Source organism: Buceros rhinoceros, unplaced genomic scaffold (assembly GCF_000710305.1).
Source record: "Buceros rhinoceros silvestris isolate BGI_N320 unplaced genomic scaffold, ASM71030v1 scaffold58, whole genome shotgun sequence".
Classification (NCBI taxonomy): domain Eukaryota; kingdom Metazoa; phylum Chordata; class Aves; order Bucerotiformes; family Bucerotidae; genus Buceros; species Buceros rhinoceros.
Genome location: NW_010424852.1, coordinates 1,969 through 9,978, shown reverse-complemented (window position 1 = coordinate 9,978; position 8,010 = coordinate 1,969). Strand labels below are relative to the sequence as shown.

The 8,010-nt window shown below is 38.1% G+C and overlaps 1 protein-coding gene across 1 annotated transcript in view; it reads right to left on the bottom strand.

Moving 5' to 3' along the window:
• The window catches only part of LOC104497636 (protein unc-79 homolog), a gene marked incomplete at its 3' end in the record, with an annotated part of 42,491 nt that extends 37,555 nt beyond the window's left edge, over positions 1-4,936 (bottom strand). The window contains exon 1 of the mRNA XM_010140910.1: positions 4,824-4,936. The remainder of the gene's footprint in view (positions 1-4,823) is intronic.
• Positions 4,937-8,010: the final 3,074 nt, after the last annotated feature.

The window sequence follows — 8,010 nt, the reverse complement described above, 5'->3', positions numbered from 1 at the left end:
ACGTTATTATTCAACAAATCTCACTATAAACTAAAGGAGAGATAATTTCAAAAAATAAAAAGAATTTAGTGGGAATCAGAATAGAGGCTATATGTCAACGAGCTTGTTATGTCGTTTTAAGAATGTTGTAAACATGGTTCTAAACATGTTAATCTAATTTATTAAAAAAAAAAATAAACCCCACTATTTTAAATAGAAATAAACTGTCACTTAAGTAGTGTTATATTTTAGTTATCAGGCAATTATAGGGTTAGTTCATAATCTTCGTATGTGCCTATAAAATATAATACATCTTTAAAATACATTAAACCACACGCGATGTTTGGTATTTTAAAGCACATTTTGCACCTCTCAGTGGTTGGGATTTCCAAAAGCAGAAGCTGTTGGTTTATCTCTGTTCCCAAAGTCAGTGTTAAAACTTATAAAAGACAAGTCAGTGGCATTAAAATTTCCACTGACTAATGAAGAGCAGAGTTACGACAAAAGGGAGCACTTCTGGAAACCTCTGTCCTCTTTAACAGTACTAAAATCCCTATCATACCATCACCTTAGCAAAGACATATCTTACCTCACAAGTCAATTCAACACTTTACACAAGTAAGCTACACTCTTGCTAAGGTGCTTATAAGAGGTCATTCATTTGCCATATATATAGAACACTTTTACGAGAAGAGTTCTATGCCAAGCAGCTACTATCACACCATACTTGCAGTCAGAGATGACAGACATAGTCTGTTTTAAGAAACTACATGCTTTTTTTTTCCCCCTTTTTTATTGTGCCTTACATTTTTGGCAGATTACTTTGGTTTCTGTTACCCAATGTCCAGTACAAGAAACATGGTGACTGTCATGACTGTTTATGAAATCGTATCAGAATATCGCCTAAGATCTAGTATGACTTTAAAAAACAAATTATCAGAGTGCTGATTCCTTTTAATTTGCTTGATGTTCATTTGCTATACTTTGTTTAGAGAGAGGAAGTTCCTAAATTATACTCCTTCACTGTCTACCAACAGATCATACCAATTACTCATCCCTTTACTTGAGAACACTTCAGGCACACTTATTCCCAGAAAGAATATTACTCTATTTGTAAGGCAGGGATGGAGAGCTTACTCTTTCCTTACTCTAAAAGGCATCCCTTCCTTTTAACATAGAGCTATGGCGCATCTATGGATTAGAGGCCAAAGCACACTGCCTTCTGTCTTGATCAGGGCATCCTTCTGTTCACTCAGGAACAGCAATGAGACCATACCTAAGCTCCAGCCACAACACAACAAATTTAGAAAAAATACAAAACAAGACTTTCAGACCCAGGCGTCTGCCTGTTTTAAAAGCAATGAACAGAAAAAACTGAAAATCCAAGAAGTCTCCTAAGACCAACATAAAATGATTACGATTTGCTCCTGTTTCTGTTCAAACCAAGTACTGAGAACCTGGGAGTGTCTCCAGATCATAACTCATTATTGTACTTGCTCCATGACAAGCCACAAAGCTGTCATGGCTTGTTTCAAGGTTTGTCCATCTTTGCTGCAGATCTATCCCAAAATTACTGCCTTAAGGAAAGGTTTCCTAAAATGCATACAAGAGAACTGCATCTCACCATGGCAGCAAAACAAGCTTGACCATTAATTAGCCACTGGGCATTTACGACTATTCCTTATGAAAAATATTTTACTTAAAAATTCATACGGAGAATGTTCTCCAAGAAAATGTGGAAGAATGAGCTATTCTGTAAGACGTTTATTAAGTCTTAGATCATTCCTCAAATGAGGGAGAAAACACTGAAAATGAGCAGGGCATGAAACAAAGTCATGCTGTAATGTAAAGAAATGTTTTTGCCCAAAGAGAAAACTAAAGAAGAACTAAATGAATCAATGTGCTATGCATCGTGTATGGTGATGTTTGTTTATAGAAATAAAGAATTAGATTTTTTCAGCCATGTGTTCCCCCCACCCCTGAGCTTGTGATTTATTAAGGCTATGTACAGAGCAAAGGAGCAAACTAATCCCTTGTGCAATCCAACTAGAGCTAGCAGAATGACACCAGGTATGAATGAGATCCAGAACAGTAGGCATAGCCCACTGGAAAGAACACAGTCAACGTGTCCATAACATGGAAAGGTAAAAAGTATATTAAGCAGTAAAAGCTACACCTGTAAAACCCTATCATCATATGGAATTTCTCTGACTAATCTCTTTTCCTCCATTATTCCTATGACTACATGTGTTCATCAAGAAACGTCTTTCCTCCAAAACTGAGCTGCAAAGAAACTACACAAACTGGGAATTATTTTTTAAGGTTATTTTTAAATACTAGGCAATCACAAGCATCCTATTCTGAAGACCAGACCCAAAAGCTCCAGAAATCACCAGGTATTTTTGCTACTGTTTGATAAGTATTCTCTCAGCAGCCCCAATTCAATGCATATGCTCTGTCTCAAGCTAGAAAGGTTATTCTCCACCATGTACTTCTACCACTGATGTTAAACCTTGCACAATGGGACTCTTGGTGTAGGAGGCAGAAAGAAGACTCGGTATGCAGGATATTCAAAGAAATTTCTGAACATGTTCTTCAAAAAGGTTCTTAACCAGCCGGTTAGTTTGAGGGTTAATCTTGAAAAGATCTGCACATAGCGGGTGGGAGTTTCCTTCTTTCCATCTGCCACACTAAATAGAGGGTGTGTTTTGTTTTGCTTTTTATTCCAGCTTCTTTCTTAGTATCAGCAAGTGTATAAACTTACACTGGTTCAACCATGGCACTTAGGCTTTGACCCACAGCTCATTCGCCAGTTACAAGGATTCAGAATGTGGATTTGGCCTTGCTGAGTATCAGAACTGAGACCATCTAAATTTAGGTAGAAGTCCTGGTTTCAATTTCTGGTGCCGTTTTAGCTCTGAGGCTGATCAGATCCCAGATCATGAAGGACAAAGCCATTTGTGTAGACCTCCATATCAGATATGAGTTATCATTTCTGTCCCATGAGTTCAGCATTATCAACACATGATTTTGGTTCAGTCCCATTCTGAACACAAAATAAAGAAATGGAGTTGCTTAACTGGGTGATTGCTGCCCTGATTTTTGATCTGCTCTCTCAGTCACTAAGCATAAAGTTTTTTCAGGAAGCCCAGAAACATCACTGCTTATGGACTGTGATATGTCGGCTGTGATATGTCAGCTGCACTGCTTAGAAAGATGAGGACAATGGAGTGGTATAAAGACACTTTCTTTAAGCAGCAGGCCTTAAATCCATTCTGTCCAATGAACTTGTGCTCAAAAAGAAATGGATCTCATTATAGCACTTGGTAGTTACAGCCGAGAGGAAGTATTTGGAAAAAAAGTCCAACTTTCTCACTTTAACAGCTTAAAGGCCCACAACATTTAAGCAGAGGCTGTTTTGTCATACGGAACCTTACTTAAATGTGATTTAAGTGTGTGTGTTGTGCAAATAATCCATCAAAATATCCTGGTGTGGAAACAGAGCCATATTTCAGAGGTATCTTTAGTGAGTCATTGAACATTTTTTCCCACTGCTGCGATATCATGAGAAAAAATTTAATTTATTAATCTTAAAAAAAAAAAAGCCCTACTGATTGCCATAAGTTTCTTCAACACTCTAAATGATGAGGGAATCAAATTTCACAGTGGTTAAATAATTCTACTCTTGAAATTTTGAAACAGAAACGAGAGGTTTTTAAGTTTGCAGTGAACAGGAACTCCACTGATAATGAGCATTACTGTCTATGCATCTTTCCTTCTTATAAATAGGGTCAAGAGTTTTGATACCTCCCATGCACTTTAAATGAATGTTGGAATGAAATACTGTCATTCTTTGAAGTTTAAATTTTTGCTTCTCAACTTGTATACTTCATAGGGGTATGTGTATAAACACATGGGTTAATTGTATTTTGTTAATGTTTCCTCATCAAATAGGCAACTAGCTGTACTTCCAAAGTACCTTCTCACAGCAGGGACAACCTTTCCAGGTAGAAATCGGAAAGCTATGCATAGAAATGCAGTTTTAACTGCATTTTGCTGGATGCGAAAACTAACGCCAGTCAAAACCTGGGCAGGCAAAAATCACCTCTTCACTGTGAAAAGCCATTTTAAAAACAACATGAAAATACGAATCCACTAGATAGAATCGTGAAATGAATGTCATTCCTAATTAAGTCTCATAATTTTTTGTGTCTTTTTAGCAAGTCAAGAGGTAGCTTTCCTATTCAAAATGTATTCTGTAATCATATCGTATTAGTACTACAGATTATTACTAAATGATGGACTAAGTCAAAACCTGAGGTCAGAACAATCCTGACTTCTTGTTGCCATCCAGATCCATATACAAACTTTGTCTCTACTCACATTGTTACAAGGGACTGAACCACAACCCAAACTTGACAACCAGCTGAACTACGGCACAGCAAGAACCTAGTTCTACTCATCTGGCTCATCACTCTAGGATTCTGAGGCACCAGGACTGTCAAGGATGTCATGAGTATACACATCTAAAACTCTATAGGTCACAAACTCTGTTCTTCACAAGTTCAGCATGTTTGTGCATTCAGCTAAGACTCAGGAGGGCCAAGCAAATGTGTAATCCACCAAGTTTATTTTAGAATCAGCCACTCAATAAGCAGCTCAACTGGGCAAATTGGGCAACAGCCACGGAAGAGATTAATTCATACCATTCTTTTAATAAATTATGCACTGACTCTTTTTGGCTGAGCATTGTCCCATTAAATCTTGCATCCAATTCAAAGTCAAACAATACCCCCTATAACTTCTAAGCTCTTTTTTCTTCAAAAGCATTAGTTAAAACTTACCTCAATAACGTCTGAGAAAAGTATTTCAGAGTATTTGCAATGTCAGTTCCAGAGGGCACAGGGTAAATGTTGTGGAGAACCCGGTTATGGTATTCCTGAAGGTAACGGATTTTGGAAGCAACTACATAAAAGACAAAAAACAAACACAGAAACTTTCATTTAGGTTTTCTGCAGACTGTGACAGAACCACGTCTGTTCCTACCATTTCTGAATTTTATTTTTTTTAAGAATTAAACTGTAAAAAACAGAAAAGTCTTTTCATTCCTTCTATTTTGACTGAATTAATGGATCACTCCAGTGCAAGAGTGCCAAGGGGAAAACACAGAAGTCAATGCCTGCATCTGTATTAGACCAACTTAGTGCTAGCAAATTTACAAAGAAAAAAGGGGGGGGGGGAAAAAATCACACCAATAAAACAACAAAAACAAAAACAAAAATCCCAAGCCTGCACTTCTTCCGCATCTCCAAGCATCTCAAGACTCATTTACAACAAATGAGTCACTGGATCACAGGAGATTCATGTGAGACAGATAAATATTTCTTCTGCTAAAGCAGAGATATAAGAGTATAAGCTAAGACAGAGAGAACTTATATGCTTCACTCTAGGCCATACATTCACTTTATGCAACGAACTGAAGATGTGAAAAGATCTGTGCTGTTCAAATGTCTTAGGAAGTCTGATCAAGCAGGTGATGGTATTTCAAAGAGCAGTAGCTGCTCAACATCTTTACTGAAACCATTTTGTTGTTGGTTTAGAAACAATAGCGGGTTTACTTTCTAACAGAGATCCTTGTTGATACTTGGAAAAAAGTGATTGCCCACTGTAGCTGTAATGCCTTACATTGCAGGAAACTGGCTTGTGCCGTATAGGCAGAGACACTTGAGCACATTCAACTCTTTTTTGCTCTGTTCAGACTAAACTCTGCTGAGAAAGAGCGCACTGGCTGTGCCAGAGGGCTGCACCAGCTCAACTGTGCTTCCAGCTAGACTGCTCAGCAGTTGTTCATAACATCACAGTGCAGACACAGCCTCAATGAAAGAAGAGCTGGCTGGGAACTCTGAATCATGTTAAAAGTGCACCAAGACAGTGTAATAAGCAGTTAAAAGGGGAGATGCTTCTGAATGAGTTCAGCCCTTGAGCATATGGATTATGACAGTCTTTTACTACTTCCTCAACGAGCAATTAGTCAATACTTCGTTTTTTCTCATAGTCAAATGGCATTTATTAAAGAATAAATACCATTAAGTCCTCCACTGAACAGAAGGGCAGTAACTTCCTGAGAGACATTGTTATGCCTCTTGCTGCTGCAGTATCTCAATGTTTCACGAGCATTCTGATTTTTTCCTGTACCATTGACAAGTTGAACGAGAAGGGGAGTCATTGTATCAGCGTTACAGAGAAAGATTGAAGGACAGACACAGCAAGAACAAAGTCTCTGCAACTGCTGTTGGAGGCTCAGCTTGAGATACCGAGAGCTATTTTGACAGTATAGACAGCAGTATGTACTGGACTTTCACAGACACACAACCAATGAGGTTTGACAATTTCAAGTCAGCTATCCATAAAATCAGAAACACTCAAATAATCATCAAGTGAAGAATAATATTTGCTTGAATTGCGTAACAAGAAGCCCAGTCTTTCAGCTCTCATCATGATCATTCTTCATCCAGCTTCCTGTTGTACTGACCATACCCTCCCAATTTCTGCTGCAAATGAAGCTTCTCCAGACAGAGGTCTCCCTCATGGTATTATCCTGCTTCAGCACAGGGAGAAAACCCACCACATGGCTGCAGTCTATGGGAAAACAGCAAGTAAAAATGCAACTAGGGACAGTGTCTTAATGCATATGCAAAAGTAATAAACTGAGGATGCATAAAAAACTTTGATTATATTTCCTCACCTTTATTTTAAGGTGGCATTAACGGATAATTAAATTCAATCACTACTTAATTTTCTTCCCAAACAACTGAGAACAGAAGTTTTGCCATGTGGACTCAGATTGCCTCACTACAGCTAAGAAGATTAGCAAGATTAGAGCCTTTCAGGTCACCACGCAGGCCTGTGGCACATGAACTGTGCTTTGCAGGAGGCTATCCCTGTCTCTGTGAGACCGGCCATAACTAGCTTCCTGCACACCCCTAAAACCACTGGGGCAACATTTGGTCATGATGTGTTTCTCTCCAGGTTACAAAAGTTTATTTTAGCAGTCCAAGCCCTATTCTCCTCTCCTCATCCCACACCTCATTCTTTCTGCCTGTCTCAGTTTTAGTCCCAGATTTACAGGGCAGTTTACCGAGTATTTAAAAGTAGACACTTTTTTTTTAGACACTTTAAAAAAAAAAAAAAAAAGGAGACTATTCTTTTTTCCATGGAGACCTCTATAAAAATTAATTTAGATTAAGAAAGGAATTACTTCACAGATTTATTTTGTGATGCTGTTTCCTCTTTTTGGGAAAAAAAAAGAGTATGAAGCCAGGCATATTTGCAAAGAAAACAGAACACATTCCACTGTACCCAAAAAAGAACAATTCACAGCAAGACGCAGTTTACTGTGACTGCCATGGTTTGCTGTCATGTACCTGTAAGTGAATTGGATTAATAAAATGTCAAAGATGATGTCATAAATCAGGTCTACATGCATTTCAGAGAACTGCCTCTACAGCTACGTACTTCCAATAAAGGGTATAGGTATCTAGAATCATTTTTTTTATTCTCTAATGAAGAAGGAAAACTTTATTTCTAGTTACCGACATTGTCACATTTGTCAGTATTATCACGATTGTATCAGGCAAAATACCAAAACAGAAAAGTTACTTACAAAGCCTAAATATTTAGCTCTAGGCTAAAGGTTAACTTCACCGCTCAGTTCTGTTTCCCAAAACACTGACAATTTCAGCACAGCCTCCCAGAACACAAAGAGCCTTCTGAAGGAAAGCCCGAGAGCAAAACCTTGCCACCTTTCAAGATACAGAAGTGCGTGAATGATCCAAAAGTGATGTTCACCCTGTGGAAATACTTAGCCATTGTCATAGGGTCATCACATAAAATAAATTTTAAGAAGAAAAAAAAAAAAAGTTACTCCAGGATACTTTGCGGGGTATCTCTCTGGCATCTACGCAGACCTATGCAAACCCTCTAGCCCCCTTTTAAAGATTGACTGAATCATCAGTGAAACCATTAGGAGAC